General features: G+C 41.9%; 1 protein-coding gene and 2 long non-coding RNA genes across 3 annotated transcripts in view; 1 reads left to right on the plus strand and 2 right to left on the minus strand.

Moving 5' to 3' along the window:
- The window catches only part of LOC111926411 (uncharacterized), a 63,298-nt gene that overhangs the window by 12,805 nt on the left and 27,924 nt on the right, over positions 1 to 22,569 (plus strand). The window lies entirely within an intron of this gene.
- LOC147655173 (uncharacterized) lies at positions 318 to 6,860 on the minus strand. The gene is made up of 2 exons (XR_015282476.1): positions 6,772 to 6,860; positions 318 to 2,473 (listed from the first exon to the last, which is right to left on the minus strand). It is a non-coding gene; the product is annotated as an uncharacterized LOC147655173 (long non-coding RNA).
- Positions 18,018 to 21,946, minus strand: LOC147655174 (uncharacterized). Its single transcript, XR_015282472.1, has 3 exons — positions 21,856 to 21,946; positions 20,144 to 20,437; positions 18,018 to 19,791 (listed from the first exon to the last, which is right to left on the minus strand). It is a non-coding gene; the product is annotated as an uncharacterized LOC147655174 (long non-coding RNA).

Below are 22,569 nucleotides of genomic sequence, written 5' to 3' on the forward strand. Positions count from 1 at the left end.
GCAGGCTGTTGCACTGCTAAAATCATCCATTATTTACCTATGGATATCTCAATTGTTGCTATCTTTGATTTGGCTTGTTCTTTTCTTTATTAGTCTTCTGAGGGGGATTAAAATTAGCCAGATATTGATACAAGAGCCGTTCAATCAAATGGAGATGCATTTATGCACAGAATAAATGCAGCTTTGCCCAAGTAATGGATCAGTGGAACTGTGAGTCCATGTGGGCTCAGTGTGTGTGGTTATGCCAAGGACCTAGGGAGATGTTAGGACTGAGACTGCTAAGCCCAAATGACTTTGATTGACATTCACTGTTCATAAACGGTTTAATTCCATTTATTAACAAAATTAAACTAATCAATTTAATTTATTGAAACTAGTGGGGGGAAAAAGTATGCAAAAAATTACTTGTCTCATTTGCATGGAACTTCCTTAAGGAAAAAAAAAACCCAGAACCATGTTGTAAAGTAGATGGGGAATGGTAATTAATTGAGAAATTACCAAAATTTTATGTTGTATCTGGAATTATTAGACAGTCTGGTGTGCTTTGCATCAGCCTCATTGATATCAAAGTGTTGAGTGCTCTGTGGTGCTTGGTAATCACTTCTGTAGTGTCCCGTGGTTTGTATGTGCCTGGCTGCCATGGCACAGGTTTGTGACACATTCATTAGTCTTCATCTGTCACCAAAACGCACTTAGGCAGCATGGTGCCATGCTTTAATCAGTGTCATTAATTACTCAAAAAAGCCTTTTTGTGATGAGGGTGATGTAACTGCAATTACCTCTTATTTAAGTGTGAGGAAGGTGTGATAACTGCTCACTGTGTAGCTGGAGTCGAGCTGATGCTTGTTATGGTGTGCAGGGTAATTGCAATGTAGTTAAAATGCAGGGATTTCTAATATGAAAAGTACTTCATCTATCAAGTGGCACTAAGAGGTGGATCACTCACAGGAGCTTCCCAGTTCCATTACTCATCCTGTTTCAGAGCCCAGAGTTTGCAGCACTGTCGGTGCTCAGCTGCTCTGGGAGCTCACCTGTTCAAACACAGAACCCCTGCAGAACGAGCTTGGTGATGTTTACTCATTTGAAGTGATTAGGATGCTTCTGATTAAATGTGTGACTTCAGGAGTAAAAATTCCAGCTTCCTCTTTTTAAAGGATCTACCAAAGATTATCTATGTTGTAAATGTAATTGCTTGGTAGTTGTTTTCATCCTGGGACAAGTGTGATCATCTTCCAGAGGGAAAAACAAAACACAAAAGCCAACAGGGTCATGGGTTTCTTCAAGAATGTTGTATTTGCAGGCATCAAGACAAAACTGCTACCTGTAACTTTTATGGGAGGTATTAAGTAATGATAGAGAGGTTTAAAATGCCATAGAAGTTTAACTCCTGCAGCTTGCAAACAAATTTTCTGCAAGTGTAAAGGAAAAGTATCCTGTCCTGCTTTGATGCTGAGCTAGAGAGGGAGTTAGAGTCTTCCTCTGCACAGGATGGCAAGAAGCACTGGGTGATTGCCTGGTCTCACTGCTGTGGGGAATCTCTGCTGCTGGAAGAGAGAGGTACGGCCACATTTATCCCAGGAGGAATCTGCTGAGGCTGAGCTTGATTCCAGATGGATTAGGATTGGAATTCTCACCCTGCAAGTTTGCAGAGTTAGGTCGTGTGTGAACAAAGGCAGAGTTGTGAAGCTTGGGGCAGGGGTCCAACTGCACACATTAATTCCAGCTTCTGCTGCTTGTAACCACATAGGGAAGTATCCCTTATTGTCTGTGGCCATGTAGAAGCACCTGCAGCCACTTTCTCTTCAAGCTTTTGGAGGCATTTTATAAACAAGGGATATTTGCCTGGGTGCCAGCAGTTGTCCTGGGAGTGATACAGAAGTAATCCATTTATGCCAAATTGAGTTTGATTGTGTTGAATTTAGAGTATGAGGGCTCTAAATAATCAGGGAAATTAGAGCAGAGGGTGATCAGCAAGCAGACATGAGCAATGTGATCCAAATGCTCTCTGCTCCACGGGCAAAGAGATTGGGTCGATAGCATTGTGCTGCAGGAGACAAAAAGGAGTTTGAATCATAAAGCAGCTGAAAACTTGCCAGACTGATTTTTCTTCCCCGCTTTTTGCTTCTGTTTGAACAGCACAGAGCTCCCATAGCACAGACGCTGGGATGGAAACAGATGCACAAAGGCAAACACCGAAATGTGGGGGTGTCCCAAAGTAGTATCCAAATTGTGACATCCAGGAGCTGTGTGTTGTGAGAGAGGGAACTTTGTAGGGTGTCAGGAATGAGCTCTTGCCCATTTTTGGTCTCTTGTTAAATTTGTCATTGAGGACATAAAAGAAGCAATATCAGTCTGAGGTTGCTCTGCAGCTGGTTGCTGTGGCTTTGTGGTTGACACCACCACATTCCTTCCATATCTGAGGCATGTACATCTTGCAGGGCTCTTGGTGGACTGATGTGCACTAATTCAGTAGCTGCTGAAAGAAAGATGGAATAAGTAAAGTGAGTAGTAAAGATCCCCGCTAACTGCACAGAGCAGATACATTCCTTTCCCTTGAAATCCCCATTAGTTTCAGGATTTGTTTAGGTAAAACAGTGTCTTTTGGTCTGAAAATATCAGAAGCACTGACCTTTATATACAGAGCAGGCCCTTTGGTAATTTTCCCCTCTATTTTTCATGGCATGTGGTCATTTGTTGTTCAAAGCCCTTTAAACTTTGTATTTGAAAACTTTAGATCCTTTTTCAAAGAAATTGTTAAAAAGGGTTTGAGCCCATAGTCTTCCTAGTTAGAGATGGGATGTAAGAGTTCATCCCTTAGTTAAGGATTCCTTGATAGATTGCTGTCAAAAAAAAAAGTGGAAAACAGCTAGCATATATTTTTGATTCTTTTCAATTAAAATGCTACAGTATTTTTATTTTCAAATTAGCATGATGAGCTTTATGTTATGGGGAATATTGGAGAAACTTTTTTGTATGTTGTTCATATGGGTGTTGTGACCATCAAACTGCAGCAAAATGTCAGCACAGCCCAGGGCTGGTGGAGTCTGAGTGTCCTTTTATTTTTACTGGCTACATTTCAGATTGCTGACATCTTGTCGGGTTATCTGATTAGTAGATGAACCCAGTCTTAAGAGCCTGATTTATTTTTTTTTTTCAGGCTAATCATCCAAATAGAAATCACCTTTATTGACAATAACCTTAGCAGTTTAGAATATTGGAACTGGAATTTTCTCTGCTGTTGGGTTGAAACAGAAACAAAAGCCATCTGCTTTTCAGCTTTGTCAGTGGATATCCATCATCTCACAGGCAATTTTGTTCACTGTGCTCCCAGCTGATGTGTTTCCTCTGACTAAATTCCCTGGAAAAGCACAGAAATTGCATGTTTTCTTCTCTCAGAAATGGCAATGAGAAACACAACATGATACAGCTAAATAAATAAATTTCAGGCAATTAAGATGGAAAAAACCCTCAAAATGTATCAGGTTGAAATGGCATAGACATGAACCCAACCTGTGTGGCTGGCAGTGACCAGGTAAAGCAGCAGGCAGTGATTTTGAAATGTTTTGATTATTGTATTTTTACACCTTAGGGATATTTTAATGCAGCAATAACTTAAGGCTAATGTACTGTAGCATTTTAATGACTGTCTTGAAGCAATAGTTAGTCACAGAACAGTTTCTATTAAATAAAAGATTTCTTTCCTGTTTTCAAACACTCCAAACTTTCTCTGTCATCAGAGATGGTCTGGATTTGATCTATGCCCAAAGCAGATTTCCTGGGGTTTGTTACTCGCTTTTATGCATTATTTTAAAAAAGAAAAAGGCTTAGCTTCTTTTGAGTCATGGCCATCATAAAAACTGTCCTTTGTATTACAGTTTATAAGGTAAAATTGCAAATTTCCTCTTTTTGGGTTTTAGAGCGAGGAGCCATTTAAATCTGAACCTCAGATCTGACCCAAAGCCACATCCTGTGTGCATTTCCATGTGTTTTAGCCTCATGTTAGTGAGGACCCTGCCAGTAGGATGAGGGTTTGAAGGTCTTGGTGTGCAGTTAACATTTTCTGTTTTACCACCTAGGAAGAATCAATCAGTCTTGCATATTCCATGTTTTTATAGACAACCCCATGTTTCTGAACAAAGAGAGGTGATTGTTTCTCTTTTTTAAAACGAAATGAGCTGGGATGCCTTTTGAATAGCTTCAGTGGCAAGCTGAAATTACTTGTAGATAGTTCATGCTTTTCTTTGCAGTGGCTGAAGAGCTTATTTCTCTTGTAGCTGATTCTGGCAGGTTTGATGTTCAAAAGGTCAATTGCATGAGAATAAAAAGAAAAGAACTTAAATAGCATCTTTGAACTAGACAGACGGTAAAATTAAAATTCTAAATGGTTGATATGAGGCTTGAAATGTCCCTTGAATCGAAGACTAGGAACAGTCCCCTCCTTTATGGAGGAATCTTGAGGTTGGTTTTTCTGCCTTCTTTCCATGCAGCTGTTTTATTTTCCAATTACTGCCAGTAAAAGTTATTTCTTTTGTCTAGCAGCTATTTCTGAAAGTTCCGTGCCCCCTCTTGACCCCAGAAAACCTTCTTTCCTTCATTTCATTTGCCTCTGTGGTAAGCAGTCTGTGTATTCTTTGCTTCCTTTACTCTTGATCTTCATAATCAATACTGCCTAAAGTTCACATCTAATTATTGAAATCACTTGGGAATCTCCAAGAGAGAGGATAGAGGTGAGCAAAAGTGCAGTGCTCAGAGAAGGTAACACGTGGGATGGAGGTGTCTGCTTCTTCCCCCTCACTTTTCCAGCATCTGTGTGAGTTATAAATGTAACCTGCCTCAATTTACCTCTGTTTTGGGTCAGTATTTTAGTACAAGGTCTGCCAAGCAACTTTTTTCTCTTAAATTCTGTCTGTCATCTCAGTTCTAGTTAATGCATATCTTTGAGGAAAATAATCAACTTTCTGATAATATTTTTCCCATGCTTTAGAAATTGGGATCGTCTCAATGTTTCATCAATATCTGATTGGGTTGTTTTTCTCCAGTTCATTATTAAAGATATAAAATTGTATCAGTCAATGTGACAGCAAACATTGCTGTATCTATTCCTTCCACTTATAGTTTGTATCCTTGGTTTCCTTTTTAAATAAAAACTTTCAGTGATTTTCTGCCTGTTAGCACATTGTTCAGGTATTGCCTTGCCAGATTCCTTACTTTAAAATTCCATGGTTATAACCAGCTGGTAAATTTTAGTCAAATTAAAAGCATCTTTCACCTTCCCCATCTTTCCTCTTTGCTCCATCAAGCAATTTTTTACTCATTTGTATTTTTTGCAAAATAAAGCAGTTTGGGTTGTTGCCATAGTTGCTTTGAACTTTCATTTCTCAGGCCTGAGCATTGCAAACAGTTCTACAAATACCTCCTGCTATTGATTTATTTTCATGAAAATGTTCAGCCTGTGCCAAACACAAGAGGGACCATAACTGGAACACAGGTTTGGAGGTGTTGGAGGCAGAAGTATCCATGGAAACAAACTTCTCTGCGGATGTGCAGATGTCCTTCCGCCCTCGCAGCCAGAGGTGGGCTGTGCCATTGGTGAGAATTCTCACCTGAACAGCACAGCCTGAGCCCTGGGAATGTCAGCTCTCAGCAAACCTCTGGCAGGTCCCACAGCTTCCCTGCATAGCTCCAGTTCTCTAGGGATCAAATCATGGATCCAGCCCCTGCTCTTGTCTTTGTAGGGAAAAGAGTTACCTTTCCTGAAGGCTTTACTGTCTCATGTGGCATCATTAGCTATTCCCTCCATTTTGCTCTTTTTCTAAAGCAGCTGTATTAAACCCTTAACCTTCATCATTTCCACCTTTCTTGAGTCTGAGCTAATCCAAGAAAGGCCTGCAGCCACACTCAGCTTTCCTGGATCAACCAAGTTCCAGTTAGGAATGTCACAGCTGGGATTAGGTGGACAAAATCATGAGAAGGACACAGCGTTCAGGTGCTCAGCACACATCTCATAAACCAGCCCTCAAGTAATTCTCCCTGAATTCCTAAAAGAGATCTCTAAAAGATGATGATGGGTTTTTTTTTCCCCTTTTTACATTTTTTTAGTTCTTCAAAATAAATCTAACCTTGAGCTCAGGTAAAGGCTTTTCACGTGGATAAAAGTTGGCAAAGAGATGGGAGCTGACAGCAGAATTGCTGACCTGGTGTCCCTCTCTTCATCCCATTCTCTGGTTCATTCCTCTGTTTTTGTAGCCAAAATAGCTGACTATTGATGAAGTAAATTGTTGTTTTAATAAACATTAACTAGGCAACATGTAATTATAGATGCAGGAGCAGAAAATAATAGCTTCTACATTAAGAAGTCTCAGTGCAAATAATGGATCTTAAAGCTGCAGTGACTTTTTTGATAATGACCTCAAATATCCTAAAGGCTTCTGAGATGACTCATGGGGAGTTTTCCCAATTCCCATTGTGTTTTCATCTCTCTGTAGTTCAGTTTTGTGTATTTGTTATACAGGACTTGGTACGAGCTGAGCAAAGGGTTCCCCAGGGGGAAGTCCCAGTGGCTGCTTTGGCACCTCCTCAGTGCTGTGAGGGCTGAATCCCAGGAGCCAGCTCAGACTCTTTCCAGCCATAATTTGCTCTTCCAAAATATGACAAGAGGCTCTTGCCAGCTGCAGTTCTTCTGTAAATGGGACAGTGAAAATAAATGGGATTTGTCGGACAACAGGTCAGAAAAAGCCTTTTAACGTTGTTTTTTCTGTTTAACTTACTGACTTGATCATAGGGGAAATAAATTCTTCAGAGAGGTGTCCTGTGTTCTATCTTAATCTGTGCCACTAGGATTTTGTGCTGTGAAATAACTGCAAAAAAGTGAAGCTTCAGTTATTTTCAGTTGTTTGCTGAGTAAATCATGGTGTCCTATTGCAGAAAGAGATTAAAACCATGTCAACTGTGAGCAAGCAGGGACTCCTGTACCTCCCTAAGCACTTAGCAGTGCAAAGGAGTGGGATTCCCGCTGGATCTGAGCCAGTGGGGTGAGTGTGATCCATGGATTTACCTTGGAGCATGGAACAGGCTGGCACTGGCAGAACCCAGTACAGCAGGGAGGGAGCAGTGGTGGCAGGGCATTACAAAGGCCTGATAAATGTCATGAATAATTAGATGCCTCCCTCAAGGACCGGTGTAGGCAGCTACAGAAATTGTTCCTGGATAATTCACAGCAGTTCTGGAGTTGCTGGTTTTCCCATAATCTGGTGGGATTGCAAGACATTTACATTATAAAGGACTGAGAAATGTGGTCGCTAGGGTCAGGATAATTATTAGTAATTATTATGGTAATTAATAGTGGCAATTATAGGACCAGTGGGCCCCATCCTTTCAATTAGCTGGCATGAGATGAGGATTTTTCAGCAGAAAAGAAGGAAGAAAAAGTATTCTTTGGTTTCCTGTGCTCATAGCCAGCCCTAGAGCAGAAATTTCTATCTGGGTTGGTGGCTGCTCTCTTATTTTTCCAGGATCATTTGTATAATCTGTTGACATCGTTAGCTGATGTATCTGTGTCTGACCTGCCTTTTGCTTGGAGTTTGCTGCTGCATTATCAGCCAGAGGAAAGCCTCATGTGCCCGAAAGCTGTGTGTGCTGCTCTAACAGGGCATCGTCCTGTGCCTGCAAGCTTGTCCGTAACAGGGGAAAATTGATTAAAGAGCATTGTTCATGGGGAAAATCCACTCTGCTTCCTTGGAAAGCAAGGCCAAAGATGCATGTTAATTCCCTGAGCTCCACCTGAGGCCCAAGCAAAGGACAGCCAAATCGGATATTGGTCACTTGGACCTGGCAGGGCAGTGCCTGAAGTGACCTGGGAATGGTATTTTATGGGTAATAACACTCAAAACCCTTAAAAAGGCCAACAAGGGGATGTTGAAGGTAGTAACCACTAAGCTGGACATATCTTACCAAATTAGCCAGGGCTTCAAAAGCACATCTACTCCCTCTGACAGTTCAAACCCCATCAATTCATTCATTGCTCTCAACCACTTTTCTGTTCACCCTGCCAAGAGTGAGCCTGTTCTCAGTGAATCTGTGCTGGCCCACGTGCAGGATAGCTTTTTTGGGAGGGCTGTTGTGTGTGGCAGGTAGGAGGATGCTGACTTGGGAATCATTTCTCAGAGCACTAATCAACCATGCAGTAGTTTCCTACTGCAAGTTCAGCCTCTGTCATCCTGAAATATTGAAACCGGGGAGATTTAAATGCTCTGCAAATATAGGCCCAGTCATGGGGAAAAATGAGAAGTGCCAGCCTCTGATTAATGACATTGAAGGCATTGTGACAGTGTGGAGCTGAGTGGATGCTGAGTGATGCTCTGCCCTGAGCTTGGTTTCAGTTGTGCTTCCTGGGAGCTGTTGGCAATCCGCGCTTGCTGATGTGAGCTGGAGGGACTTGAATGAGCACATTCCATTTCCATCTGCTGCCATCAGCATCCCAACTTTAGAAGCAGTTCATGGGAGGAGACTGTTTGGTGGGTTGGTTTTTTCCCTCGTTTTTACCTTTATTTTCCCTTGTTCCTGCCTTTCCAGCCCCTTCAAGAGACTGTTCCATGAGCATTCACTCTCGGGAGGTTCTGCAGCTCTCACACTTCAGCTTATGGAGCTGGTTTTCCTCCTTGGACCTTCCCTCAGTCACTCTAGGAGCGGCAATTCCATTCATTTTTACTTCAGCTAATCAAGCCAAGGTGTCTCGGCTCACAATTTCCTTAGCAGTTATTTTCAGACCTGTTTTATTTGCTGACTTTTTTACAGCTCTGGTAGCTTTTGCTTAGCATTTCAAATGAGGTCATTAAACCTTTCTCCAGCAGCTTGAAAGCTCAAAATAATAAATAATAATAATAATCATAATTCTCAGAGATTCAGTTCTTCCTTTTTCTTGCTGCAAGGCAGCTTTAAGTCAGTCTCTGATCACCTTGGTTGTTGTTCAGTGAGTTTTCTATTCTACACATTTACATCAGAAAACTGCTACTTCCTGAACCTGATTTTTGTACCTCGTGCTGCTGAGTTTTACCCCATTCTGATTTCCCTCATCATTCATAAACTTGGGTTTGCATGAGGAAAATCAGGAGCTGACAGGAATTGGTAATGAAAGCATATCGAGAGCTGCTCAGAAAAGAACACTCCTACATTAACTCAGGGCCACAAAAATAGATGAAGCAGATAAATCAGAGAGTAGGTGTTAATGTTTTATTTTGAAAACTGCATTCTATGAATGTTTCCTACTTTCTATTTCTTATTTCCTACTCTGAAGTGGAAGAGAGCAGCAGAACAGGGGCAAAACCCCCAAGTTCCTGAACTATATTAATCATCTATGAAAAGCCACCTTTCAAAATGATTGAGGAATGATAACATTATTTTAAAACCTAACCATAACCCTGAATTTTGTGACTGCATTTAATCCAGTAATACTTTGAGATTTATTCTCACAGGCTTGGAGGCATTTCATGTTTTGGCTTTGTCTTTGCTCCTTATCTTCCAGCTTTACCTGAGCTCCTCATGGAATCCCATCTGAGGCAGAATTCATCCCACTAAAAGAGTTTGCAGGTTGAAATCTAAAATTCCATGGGTCCTATTGCAGCTCAGACAAGGTCCCCAGAGTCAAATCCCCCAAACTCAAGTGCTGCTGAGAAGACATCAGACACTTTTACTGCTGAACGTGTTGGGAAAACTGTAAGTTGTCATGTTTAACAAAGCTCAGTTTTACTTCTAGGGGTTTTTTTCTGCAAATAATTTCCAAATTTAATTTCTTGTCAGAAAGATTTAGGAGCGAGTAAAGTTATGCACAGAAGAAACTTCTGGTATTTGCTGCTACTTAGACAATATATAGATTATGATATGTTTGCTCAGACTTTGATTCTGCCTGCACATTGGCCAAATAAAATTAACATTGGAAGAAAGATTTCAGCAAAGCAAAGCGGGTCATAGGAGGATCTGAAATTTGCATTTGGCACGTTAACCCACAGCTGAGGTTCTGATTTATCTGTGAATCAGCTTTAGGTAAAATAACAGCAAACCCATATCCTCCTGTCTTGACTTCTGCACAGCTCAGATGTTGTGGGAGATAACTTCCAGTTTAATTTCCAGATGTCCCATGCAGCCAATGGAGTGCAAAAGTCTGGAGCAAAGTCCTTTTGGATTATCTGATTTAATAACAGAGGAGAAAATAAAATTTCCTCCTGGGTTCTGCATTGGTATAAATAGACATAACTTTTGGCTTGTGGAGGCTGTTCTGAGTTGCTGAGACTGTCTCCGATACAGGGTTTTTGTGAAGTTTTCTGCAACAGAAAATGTAGGTTCTTTTAAATGGGAAGGGTGGCTCTATTTAAAGGGAAAGGAGACAAAAAAAGGCAAGGGGAAAATGTTTCCATCGTGCAGGGTAGGGGGAGAAAAAAACAACAACAAAATGGCAAAGGCTTTCTCTTCCAAAACTTCATCTCTTCATATTAAAGGTCATTGACTTCATTTTGTATGGCAAAAAAACCAAACTTGTTGAAAAACAGAAGCATTTAAAAATTCCCTTCAAGAAAGAAGGTCCTTGTGGATGCTGGCACTGCAGAGTTATTCCTGAGCTGGTTACAAATAACATATTTGGATCACACAGCCCAGTCTAATTTCAGATCTGCCATTATCATAAGTGGTTATTAATTTTGGAGGATTTTAGAGCAGGCTTTCAATGAACATTGAGTGTGCTAAATGCAAGGGGACTTTGTGGGTGAGAAGTTGTCTTTCCTGGGATGGGAAAGTTCCCTTTGTATCCTTGAGTATTTATGAAGTCTTAAACAACAAATACCAAAAATAGGAGTCAGATCCTCAACTGACTTTGGAAAGCAGTTATTTTTGAAAATCTGATTTTTATTCAGTCTTTTTATGGGCAGAGATGTTTCCTGACACGTGACAAGTCTGTTTTCAAGGGGTCTGTGTAAAACATTTTGCTATAATGACAATTTAATGTCTTTATGCCAACATTAAAGACCTAAAGCTTCATTAATGCAGCAAATTTGTTGTGCATCCCACCTGCATCATGCTCAAGCAGATAAATGGCACCCTCAATATTCTGTAATGAGTGCCCATTCCCTGGCAGAGCAGGATGTGTGGCATTAACATGAAGAAACAAATCCTTTCTAATTTCTCTTTTTTTTTACTATATTCAAGATAGGCAGGGTAATTAACATGCAGTAGGATATGGTCTAGATGATCAATTAACTTCAAATGAATGTGTTCTGGTAATTACTCCCTGTACAGCAGTGAAAATATTAGATTAAGTTTTAAGAGTGAATTTTATGGATCTTTGAGTTTGAGTAATTTAAGATTAAATAAATTGACTGAACTTCACCTGAAATTCTTGTTAAACCTTCAGACCATTTTCCCTCCCTTCCACCCAAACAGGGAACCGCTTGAGTCAGCACAGCCTGAAATTCCCATAGAATCTGTTTTACCCCTGGAATTGGATACAAACCTGGAGGGATGCTCAGAGAAACCCCTGGGCCTCTCTGGATTCAGGAGGTTGGGTTTGCTTGGATCATTTTCACGTTGCACACGTATCCAGCAAACACTCCTGGAAATCAGTCAAGGCCGTCAAGTTAATACCAGAGTCAAACAGCCTTTAAATTAATAGTGAGTAATTGGCTGCATTGCAGCCACTAATTAAATGTTTCAGCAGAGCTGCTGGTACCTGTCACCCAGATCTGCCTTGCTGACAGACCAAAATTCCATGAGGCATCCTCGCTTTTCCAGATGTCCCTCAGAATTTCTCATTTCCTCTCGAGATCCACCTTGGCTCATGCAAACCAATGAGTGGTGCTGTAAATTTCTGCTCATAAGGCAGCAGTTTGTAAATGAGAAGGTGAATGCCTCTTAATACAGTAATAATAATCTGAATAGAGAATAAAAGTAAAAGCAGTTGTGGTTGTGTATTCCCAAAGCCTTTCACAATCCCCATCCACAGGGAATCAGCTCAGGAAATCCATAACCAGCTGGTCAGATTAACACAAAGGAGGGAAGAATAGTTAATTATACCCTTGCAGAAGGACCAGGTTCCAGACTGGACAACGGCAGGAGAGAGATCTGGGAACGCTATTAAATATTGAATTATTGAATTATATCCTCTAATTCCTGTGGTTCAGCCACATTTCCATTCCTAAGCATCCCCTCTTTTTCTCTGTATTCACACAATTATTTCCATGGACATTGACTTTGCATTTGTAGAGTTACAAGAAGGGTGGATGTTGCCACCCTCATTGCAGCCCTTACATTAGGAACATTAGTTAACATTGTTAGTATTATTAACATTAGTTAATAAGCACTGGTTGAGTCAAATTCAGGTTTTCATGGCAACAAATCCAACTGTCCAAAGGTGCTTAATCTTAATTACATGAATTCATCTCTACCACATGAAGTGCTCTTAGAGAGGCTCATATAAGGTGGTGCAATGAGCTTTTATAATAGCACTAAAATTGAAAACTCAACATGTTTCCAAGTGCTGTTAAACAATTAATTTGCCAAATATCAAATCTGATTTAACTATTTTCAGTCAAAATAGAGGCACGCATGGGAAATTTCAGGTGAATGGGTTTAACCCAATTGGCATTACATGGAGATGTCACAATAACTGGATGTCATAAAGGAGGTTGGTTGTAATTAGTTTGGCATTGAAGACCTGTCTGCTTTTGCCACGTGCACTAGAAACTGCTTAATTTCTGTAAAAACAGCAGATTTACAGCCCTGGAAAAGGTCACTCAGTATAGGAATAAGTCTGTGCTACACCAGCCTGGTACCAGGCTTTCAGAGTCTGAAAAATATTGGTGAGCAGTGTTCCTTTCAATCAGTTTTACTGAAATTTGAACCTTTTTAATATACAGTCTCCAGTCTCTCAAAAATACCAAAGGCCAGGCTGGGTGCCAGCATGTAACAAGCTGCTTTCTGAGGTACCAACTCTCACCTTTATGTAGATTTGATGGGATTAAAAGCTGTGCTGCAAGAACTCTTTGATCAAAGAAGCAGCTGAAAATTGTACGGGCTGCATCTCTGAGTTGCTGTATCCAGTTCAGCCAAGTCTGGCATCCTGCTCTGTCTCTGGCACCGTTCTGCCATTCCTGCCTGCATCCAGCACGCTGATCTGAAGCCCAAAATCCAAGTTCCCCATAAGCCAGCCATTTGCTTGAAACCCTGAGGATACTTTGGTATTTAAAAGTGGCTTTTTTCTAAGACATATCACAAGTATTAAAGAAAAGGAAATTAAACAACTGCAGAGTGGATTTTTTATTTTTTTTTCAAACTTTGCAGAGGTTTTTATTATACGTGAGGGTATGAGGGAAAGATCACTATAATGAATGTCATAAGCCTTTGATTTACCTGCTTGGTTTTAGTCTCTTACTATTGAATTACAGTAATAAAAGGCTGTTCAGGACAGCAAGCAGGAAATGAAGCAGCAACTGGTGATAAAAGAGACTTTTGGGGAAAATACATCAAGGGCTCTTCAGGAAACAGCAAGATGTTCTTGCTTCAGAAACGTCTGTGGGCCTGTTTCCAGTGGGGCTGACAGCCTTGGTTCAGTTTGCTTTCCTGGTTTATTCCCAAAGCTCTCCGAGGCTGGAGCTGGGGCTGCACCGTCCTGCCCGTGCCGAGCCAGCAGCTCACGGCTGGGTTTGAGAGGGGAGCACTGAGAGCTGGTGTCATTCAGGTAAAGCCTTGTTGGGCACTTGGTGGCCCACATTGGTTTGCAGAATGGCTTTGGGTGATAGCAGGAACTGGCACTTTGCAAAGTGCTGTTTTGAATCACCTGAAGAGAATGTAATAAGCAAAGATGCAAAACGTAAATATTCTGGAGGGGCTGCAGGTTCACTTTGCTGATGGCATGGGAATGAGTACATGAGAATGAATGAATTGCATGAGAAACCTACAGATTTGGCAGAGGAGTTGTGACAGTTGCTGATGTTTCAGTTGCTTTCAGTTCATGCTGCATCTGAAGTGCAAAAATGTTGAATGTTAAGATCCTCAGTGGATGGTTTTCAAGGGCTGCTCTATTAAATCTGACCTTTATGTGCGGTGGTCTGATTCAGGAACCTCCTCATGGCACAAAGGTGGCAGCAGGCTATGTGAAAGCAGGATTTGGGCCCTGTTTTTAGAAAACAATCTCATGTTGCTTATTTGCAGTCAGCCCCAAAACCTGGTGCTTTGCATCTGGAAAATGAACCACATAGTACTTCAGAGGTTGTCCTTATAGGCAAGAGCCAGTTCTGCTCTTTGAGATGTACTTGTGGCAAAAGTGAGATTTACCAGAGCAAAAAATCCATCAAATGAAAGGAACCATGGTCACACCCACCAGCAAGGGACATGTCTGACACGGCTGAGTGCGTGTCCAGAGCCTGCAGCAGTTGAGAGGTCTCTCCCAAAGGGAAACTTGGTTTATCCTGGTGCTGCTGAAGTCAGTCTGAAGGAGAGAGGATGGTGCACAGGAGTGTTTCTTTGCTCAGTAGCAAGTGAGGGGAGATGCCAGTTGTTTGTCAGCAGTTTGGAAGTCTGTGAGTGACACTTGATCAGTGGCCTGTGTGAGCACTGCCTGGGCATCCCCTGCTCCTCAGAGAGGCTCTGCCTTGGCTGTGGTGTTTGCTTAAATCAGAGCAAATGCTCAGAGTTACAGGCTGGGTGCTTGCATGCAAAGTAAATGCTCTAAAACTGATCGGAGGAGCTACAAAAGGGCAAAGGAGCGAACTTCGAAGAGAACTGGAGCAGTAAAATTTGATTTAGTTGGAACATCTGACTAGCAGATGGTAAGGAATAAACTGAAGAAGGTGAAAACCATGTGGGTGTGTCAGGGGAGCAAGTTACCAGCAGGTGAAGCGTGGGACTCGTGTAGCATCAACCACAGTCCAATCTCTGGAATAATAACAGTCGTGACACTTTCCCAGATGTCAGGGTGGCTCTGCTCTGTGCCAGCCTGTGGCCACAGGAGCCAGCAGAGCCTCAGCAGCCCTGGAAGGACAGCTACAGGAAATAATCTGGACTTGTTCAGGTGATACTCCTGGTATATTCCTTTCGGGAGATGGGAAAATGGTCTAGAAGGTGCAAAGTCACACTGGCTGTCACTTTTTTGACCAGCCAGCAAGTTAGAACTGCATTGGTGTGATCTTCCCACCAGGCCTGCAGCATCCTTCTCCAGGGCAGAGCTGCTCTTTCCAGGAGGTCTGGATGGGAGCACGGAGGACCATTGGGTTTTTGGATAGCAGGAGAACACGCTCCCTGTTTTCTTCAGTTCCACGTGGCTCAGTGGCTTGGTGTCTTGCTCAGTAGCTCAGCTGGTCTGTTTTGATTTGGCTCCTTTGATCTATGACAGTTTACTGGATTTAAATGGGAAGAATTCATGATTTTGATTCTTGGTGGTATTCTATATTTTGGACTTAAAACAGCAGTAGTAGTGAAAACTTCTTGGAAAGTGTGTGTGTATATATCTATATATTTATATATATTTATATTTTTTTTATATATATATATATATGGTAAATGTGGTTTCCTTGTGTTTTCAACTCTTGTTTATCCCAAAGAGAATGGAACATAGGGAAACTTGTTAATGGACCTCACAGGAATGAAAAAGGAGAGGGGCTGTAGTGTTTAGTTTGTGAAGAGGGCAGACATCAGCCTTGGGAACCGTGCTTTTAATTATTAGTCACAAAGTTTGCTTTTAAAGCTATACAGAATTGGAGGAAACTCGCACGTGGAACTGTGCTTGCACAGAGAGAAGGTTGTGTAACTGGGCTGAGATGACAAAAATCTGTTGTTGAAATCAAACCTGTGTGTCTGTGAGGAATTGTAATTATGTAAAAAATGCAGAGGATACATATATAACTGAGGGTTGTATCAATGGACTTGTGTAAATAACAAATCATTCCTGTTTTCAGAAACCTTTTCAGAGCATGGGTTTGTCCATGGCAAATTCAGCATGGCCTTGGCAAGTGCAGTCCTGTGGTCTTTGCAGTCACACAAAGCTTTCTTCATCACCTTCAGCTCATCTCACCCTCCTGGTGAGCCTGGCTGAGCACTTGCAGCCCACACGTGTATTTGGTAGTCATTGGTGTGGAAGGAGGAGATTAAAAAGTCACCTCTGGAGCAGGTATAGGAGCTTTCAGGGTATTTCTGGCTTTCCTCACAGTAAAAAACTTATAGACATAAGAATTTCTGGAAAAATAAATGTCCTGTGTGTGCTGGTATAAAGAAGTGCTCCTGAGAATGTGTAAGGCAAGCCCTGGAAGGGAGGGGATAAATAACAACAGCTGGGAAATTGTAATAGGGAAAAAAAGTAAGAAGGATTAAAGCCAATTCTAGGGGAAAAACTTTACTCTTGTGCTTTAAAGCACAGCTCTCATAAGGTATAGCCTTAGTTGCACTGGTTTTCATGAGGCATAATCACATACTTGAAGCTTTTAGAGAGTTCATTCTCTGAAGTACTTTTCCATATCAGGGTTTTAAAAAAACCCACAAAACCACTCATATTGCTGGATTACTTTTTCCATCCAGCATTGCAGTGTATTCCTGTCCCATCCATCCTCAGGCTTTTCACTTGTGTCTGTAGTGTTTTGCAAGGATTTCACTGAAGTCAATTAAATTAATCTGGATTTACCCCGAGTGTTTGCAGAGCAGGAACTGCTACATCCCATTTTTAAGGGTCCTCTCTTTTTCAGACACAGGGCCTGCCTATAAAGGGGTTGGGAGTATTTTTTGAGAGGAGGGTGTAGGACCAGGTGACTGCTGCTGTTTCTTCATCAGTGAATGGCCTTTCCATCAGGGCAACATCAGAGGGACACCCAAAGCAGCTTTTCCTAAAAAGGGAAAGCTAAAAGGGTGCTAGGCGTGGGCCTCCAAATACAGATATGAGGTCTGTGGTTAGCACAGAGGAGTTGTGTGTGTTTAGTATCACTGGGACAGGATGGACACCAAATTCCCAGTTCAGGAAGGTGCAGGATAACTGCAGAGGCGATGGTTTGGAGTGCACCTCTGATGTGCTGTAGGTGATACACAGGAGAGCTAAAAATACCTTCTTCCCCACCAATGTAGAACAAACATCCTGTTAATTATGCACCTTTAAACTTGGTTTGCAAATTGGCTTAATAATATGTAATCATGATTTACTTAGTGACAAATTAGCATTTGACTTTGAATTTTGGATGTCACCTGCATTCCTGGTGTGTTGTTATCGTGGAGCTCGTGTTTGGCACTTTGTGGTTTTTAGGTCAACAATGTGAGCACACTGGAGAGCTTTTATCTTCTTATTTCATAAGATTTAACCTAAATCATGGCACTAAGCAACTTCATGTGAATCTGGTTGTGTTATTTATTAAAAGTACACATGACAAAAAAAAAAGGTTCCTTTTTCCTTCAAATCCAGCCAGTCAGTTGTTGCTGAGTTTCTGGGTTTGTGCCCACAGGATCTGTATTATTGATCACATAACACAATCATTTTTGTCAATAAACAAAAGTCTCCAAGTTTCCCAAGTTAAGACATGTTTGTGACACAAAGAACTGCCCCCAGCAGTTTGGTACATGACAAACTGGGGCGTGTGGAAATCCAGCACACTTTCTGCCCTTTTTTGTTGTTGTTTTTTTTAAAGAAAAAATGAAATTGCTTTTGAAAAGTAGAAATGAATCTTAATTGCCTGTTTCCATTGTGATCCACATTCATTTATTTCTCTGTTTGCTGTGGTTCACATATCTATCAAAACTTCTGGTAATCAAGGAGTCTCAAAATATGAGGCCTGGCAGCCTGACTCCAGTGTCAGGACACTCACAAGGAAGGAGCACAAAAAAGAGGTGAGAGCTGCACTGTGGCCATTTAATAATAAAAATCAACTGGTTGAGGAGGAAAAGCACATTCTGGGTATTTTTTCTGCTTTGTTGTTCGCATGCTGCTGCTCCAGTTGCACAAAGCTCCTGGGAGTCTCTATAGTTGATGGTACATGACTCATTGGTCTTTTGACACTGAGCAGTTTGACACAGAGATTTTTATTTGTATTTCCATGGAGAAATGTATGTACAGATAAAGGTTACAGAGAGAGGTGAATGGCCCTCAAATTGTGTTATCTTTAAAAAGTCTGTTCTCCTCTATAATGTTAAATAGGATGGCAACAATGTCCCTTCCAGAAGGCTCAGAATACTTCTCCATGGTCTGTGTGTGTCCAGCCAGAATGGGGGTGGAGATAATACCTTTTACAGGCTATTTACTTCTCACATAATCAAAGTGGCAGTGGAACAACCCATATTTGCAAGTCCCTTATTGTAAACCAGACCAGGGTAGGAATATTAAGCAAGGGAACGTGACCATACTGCAGTGTTCTTCCCTTTTCCCATCATTATTGCGGGGCCAGCGATCCCAGGTCCTTTGGCCACTGACTTTTAGGAAGGGTTTTGTATCTATTATTGGTCAGTCCCCAGCAACACTTAATGGGAAGTGCCCGAAATATATTTGCAAATAAACACCTGGAGCTTGGCAGCAAACTGCCCCAAGCTTTACTTAAACATTTTGTAGGTTCAAAAATGGAAAGGCAGGACAGAAAATGCTAAAGATAACAAGGGGATATGTGCCAGGTAGGTTCTCCTGGAAGCTGCTTCCAGACTGGGAATGATTTTATCTCCCCACTGCCCTCAGGAGCTGCCAGAATTTCTGCTCTTCATTCCCTTAGAGGAGCACAAAGAAGCTGGGCTATGTGAGGGTCAGACCGTGGCCATCCCTCTCCTTTAAAGAAATTATTCAACTGTGCATGATTAACTTTTACTTCCAGTGCATCACTTAGAGCCACTGAGAGCATTTTTCCCAGAAACACAATAGCTACTTTCTTAGCTGCAAAAATCAGTGGGTATTTAACCTTAATAACTTCAATAACCCCAAAGCTGTCACTTGCTGTGAACCCTTTGCTCTGCCTCTTTCTAATGCCCTGCACTTTGTATCTTGTTGGAATTCTTACTCAGTGGTTTATCTCAAAGACATAGCAAGGAAGACTCTGCCGTCTCAAGAAGAGCTCTCCTGACAAACAGCTAGAAGTTTCTCTAGTTATGTCCAGGTGTTTCAGAATTTAAAAAATTGCTGTGGAAAAGCTCTGTTTGGGGCAGAGTTGGTTGAAATTCTGTCAAAATGAGATCATTTAAATGAGTGTGGAAGGAGGCTGCGTGCAGGAGTCAGTCATGCCAACCTGCTAATATCCTCAAGTGATTATAAATAGCCTTGTGATAACTTGAAGTGATAGCTTCTCATTTTTGAGTGGTTGTTCTGTGTCTGAGGATAAAGATCCTGTGTTTTGAAGTTTAAAGCCCTCATTTTAAACTCATCTATCTTGATGGGGAGATGGGGTAGAGAAAAAAGGGAACAAGACATTACTGTTGGTCCCCAGTCTGCCCTGGCTGCTGATGTAAAGGTGTCAATAAAATAGTCATGGTTTGGAACATGTACAGGTGTGGATATTCTGGGATTTGCTGCTGCAGCTTTCAGGCTTCTATTTCAAATCCTTGCATTTTGTGCACTTCAGGTTTTGGTAAGGCAAATCTTCCTGAGAGGAGAATAAAAGGAATTAAAACCTACATGGGACCTTTCAGTTGATTAAATTTTTCATCCTCTGAGGAAAACCCTTTCTAGAGGTTGGGAAAACAAGGTGGTAAGATTTGCCTAGTTGCAGTTGACTCCAGCAAACAAACTTCATTTTTAGTCTGGAAAACTTGAGAAGGATCCATGGTTATTTTAAAATTAATTACTGCTCTTCTGAAGTCCTGCTGAAAAAAAAAAATAAAAAAAAAAAAATAAAAAAGAACAGCTAGGCACAAACAGGCAGTAAAATGACTCACAGATGAGGCAAAATCTACCATATGTCAGCTCTGCCTTGGAGCCAGTGGGGTGCTGCCTTTGTTAGTGTCAATGGGATATTTCTGCTGAGGTATTCCAGGACATGCTTCCCATGGCAAAGCCCCGGCACTTGGTGGGTCTGACATGGCAGGAACAGCACTGGGCTGCCTTTTTTCATTTAGGATTCATTTTTATTTTACAGTTAGGTGCTGAGGCCCTCACAGCACTTAGAATTATAATGTAAATATTTGAATTTTTATTTTTCATAATTGATCACCTGACCTTAACATCTGCTGAGTACAGGAGATGCAGGAGCTGAGGGGGAAGAAACACGTGTGGAACTCTTCAGCAGGGTGTTGGCTCAGCTCTCCTCAGCTATTTCCTCCTGAAGTGTTGGTGCTGAACGTGTGGGCATTTCCTCCCTGCTGGCATCAGTGCCCTGGCTGCTGAGGGCTTTGGTGTGCTCCAAGTCATTTACGCTGCCTAGAAAACAGGGAGCAAAGCTTGCTGAGAGGCTCCTGAGCAATTCTCTGTTCAGCAGGCACAGGGCAGGTGGGAATTTCCCTTGGGACGTCCCTGGAAAAGGGAAAACTTGCAGTCAGGCCTGGCACAGCCAGATGAATGGCACCTCCAGAATGATGGCTGGAGGTGACGCTGTCCCTGACCAAGGATGGATCCCATGAACCAGGAGGGACAAAAAGCTGATTGAAGTCTTTGCCTTGGAGAGAGAGAAAGAGTTGTGCCTTCCTTCCCTAGGAGTAGGGAGATTTGTCATTTTAAAGCCTGTCTCTGGTCACTGTTTAGCCACACCCTCCCAAGCATTGCACAGGCTGTTAAAATGACTGTAGCATCCTGGAGTGCTTTGTCCAAGAGGCAGTGTGGTAAAAAGGTACCAGAATGCTGCAGTGGAGCCTCAGGGCAGGAAAGCAGCTGCTCCAGTAGTGATGGGGATTCTCTTCTTTTGGCTCCCTTGTCTTCTTTGCCCTCATGGATGACAGACAGAGAAAGCAAACTGTTGCCTCCTCGTGCAGCACTGTGACTTGTAGGAGCAGCAAAACCACCTCTGTGTTGCTATGGAGCACTAATAAAATACTTGTTAGTGGGCTTGGCTATTTATGGACCTTCTGCTGGAGCTGCAGTGGGGGTTTCCCTGTTGATCCGTGTCACAGGAAGCTGCACCACAGACACGGAGCTAAAATTGTATTTTACAGTCTGGATCAGCAAATCTTGTGAAGTTCATTGATTAAAGCTCAGCACAAAGTTATTTTTGGATGGCAGTTCTGACCTCTCCCTGACTTTGCAGAGAGAGTTTAGAGACACTCAGGGCTTCTGTGTTCCCCAGCACTTGGGCTGGTACCGAATGGCAGAGGAGGATGGTGGCCAGGCAGGACGCTGGGTGAAGCACAGCTGTGACAAGCACCAGGCAGCTCCTTGTGGAGCCCAGACAGATGTGGCTCGGTGTTTCCTGCAGGAATGGGCTCCCAGCACCCCTCTGAAGGACCCAGGGGCTCAGACAGGGCTGCAGGGAGCTCCTTGGGCAAAAACCTTGTGATTCAATGAATGAGGCTCTGTTAGACTTCCTGGACAGGGGCTTGCTGTAGTAAAAGAGTTGCAGAGCTCTTCGAGAAAGGCAGAATCCTTCTGAAATCTGCAGGTGTAAGAGCTGCCAGAAAAGTTTTAGATGTATTGCACTAAATTCAGTAAAAGTTGAAAGTGAAGTTTCAAGGAGTAATGGGAGAGAAAACATCTAAAATAAATCTCTGAATCTATGTGCTGGAGGGGCAGACAAGGAGAGGAACAAAAAAAGGGGTGAAAGCATTTTATAGAAACTGGAAATCCTTTGTGGAGTGAAGCTGCTCTCTTGTCCCCTTGCTTTGAGAAGGGACTTGATATTTGTCTTCTGGGCCCAACTGAGAGAAAATGTTCTGTGTGATTTAGAATATCAACACAGTTAGTTCAATTCACCTAGAGAAACAAAAATCATGAGACCTCACCTGTGATCAAACCAATCTGGTACCATTCTGTTCTGGTCTCAGACATTCCACAATCAGAAAAACAAGAGAACATCTTCAGATGGGTTCTTTGCTGTATAAGAAATATGGGGTGATTTCTTTTTCACCAGTCAATGTATTTTCAATGTATTTAAACTGAAACTACATACCAAAGTTTAAGTCAGTATTATGAAAAAAATCAACACCAAAAAACCCCAAAACATATCTCCCCACCAAGAATACTCTACACAAAAAAAAAAAGTCAAAATAATCAACTAACCAAAAAAAAACCCACCCCAGAAGGAATGGTAAATGCACTTTGATTGGTGACCTTGGAGAACTCTCACCTGTAAATGGTACCAGGTGATGGTGCAGACAGGTTTTTATCGTGAACATCTTCTAAGAATGATTATTTGTCCTGATTCATTGCTTGGTAAGAGCCTATTCCCTCCAGGTCAATCCAGGAACACCATGCACAGCTCCCTGGGATCAGCCAGGGAGCTTTGATTGGATTAGTTTCAGGCTCATTATTTTCCAGGGGGGGAGAAAAGTTGGAATCATGTAATAAGATCAGTTACCCTTGGAGGTAATTTAAGTCCTTCTCTCTGCAGTTAATGAGCAAAGTAGACAGGAACCTAAAGATGAAGGTGGCTATGCCAGTGCTGTCAAAAGCTGCATAAAAGTGACTGGAAGTCTAAGACTAAAATAATGATTTTG

The sequence above is a fragment of the Cyanistes caeruleus genome, chromosome 2 (genome assembly GCF_971803275.1).
Source record: "Cyanistes caeruleus chromosome 2, bCyaCae1.hap1.1, whole genome shotgun sequence".
Lineage (NCBI taxonomy): Eukaryota > Metazoa > Chordata > Aves > Passeriformes > Paridae > Cyanistes > Cyanistes caeruleus.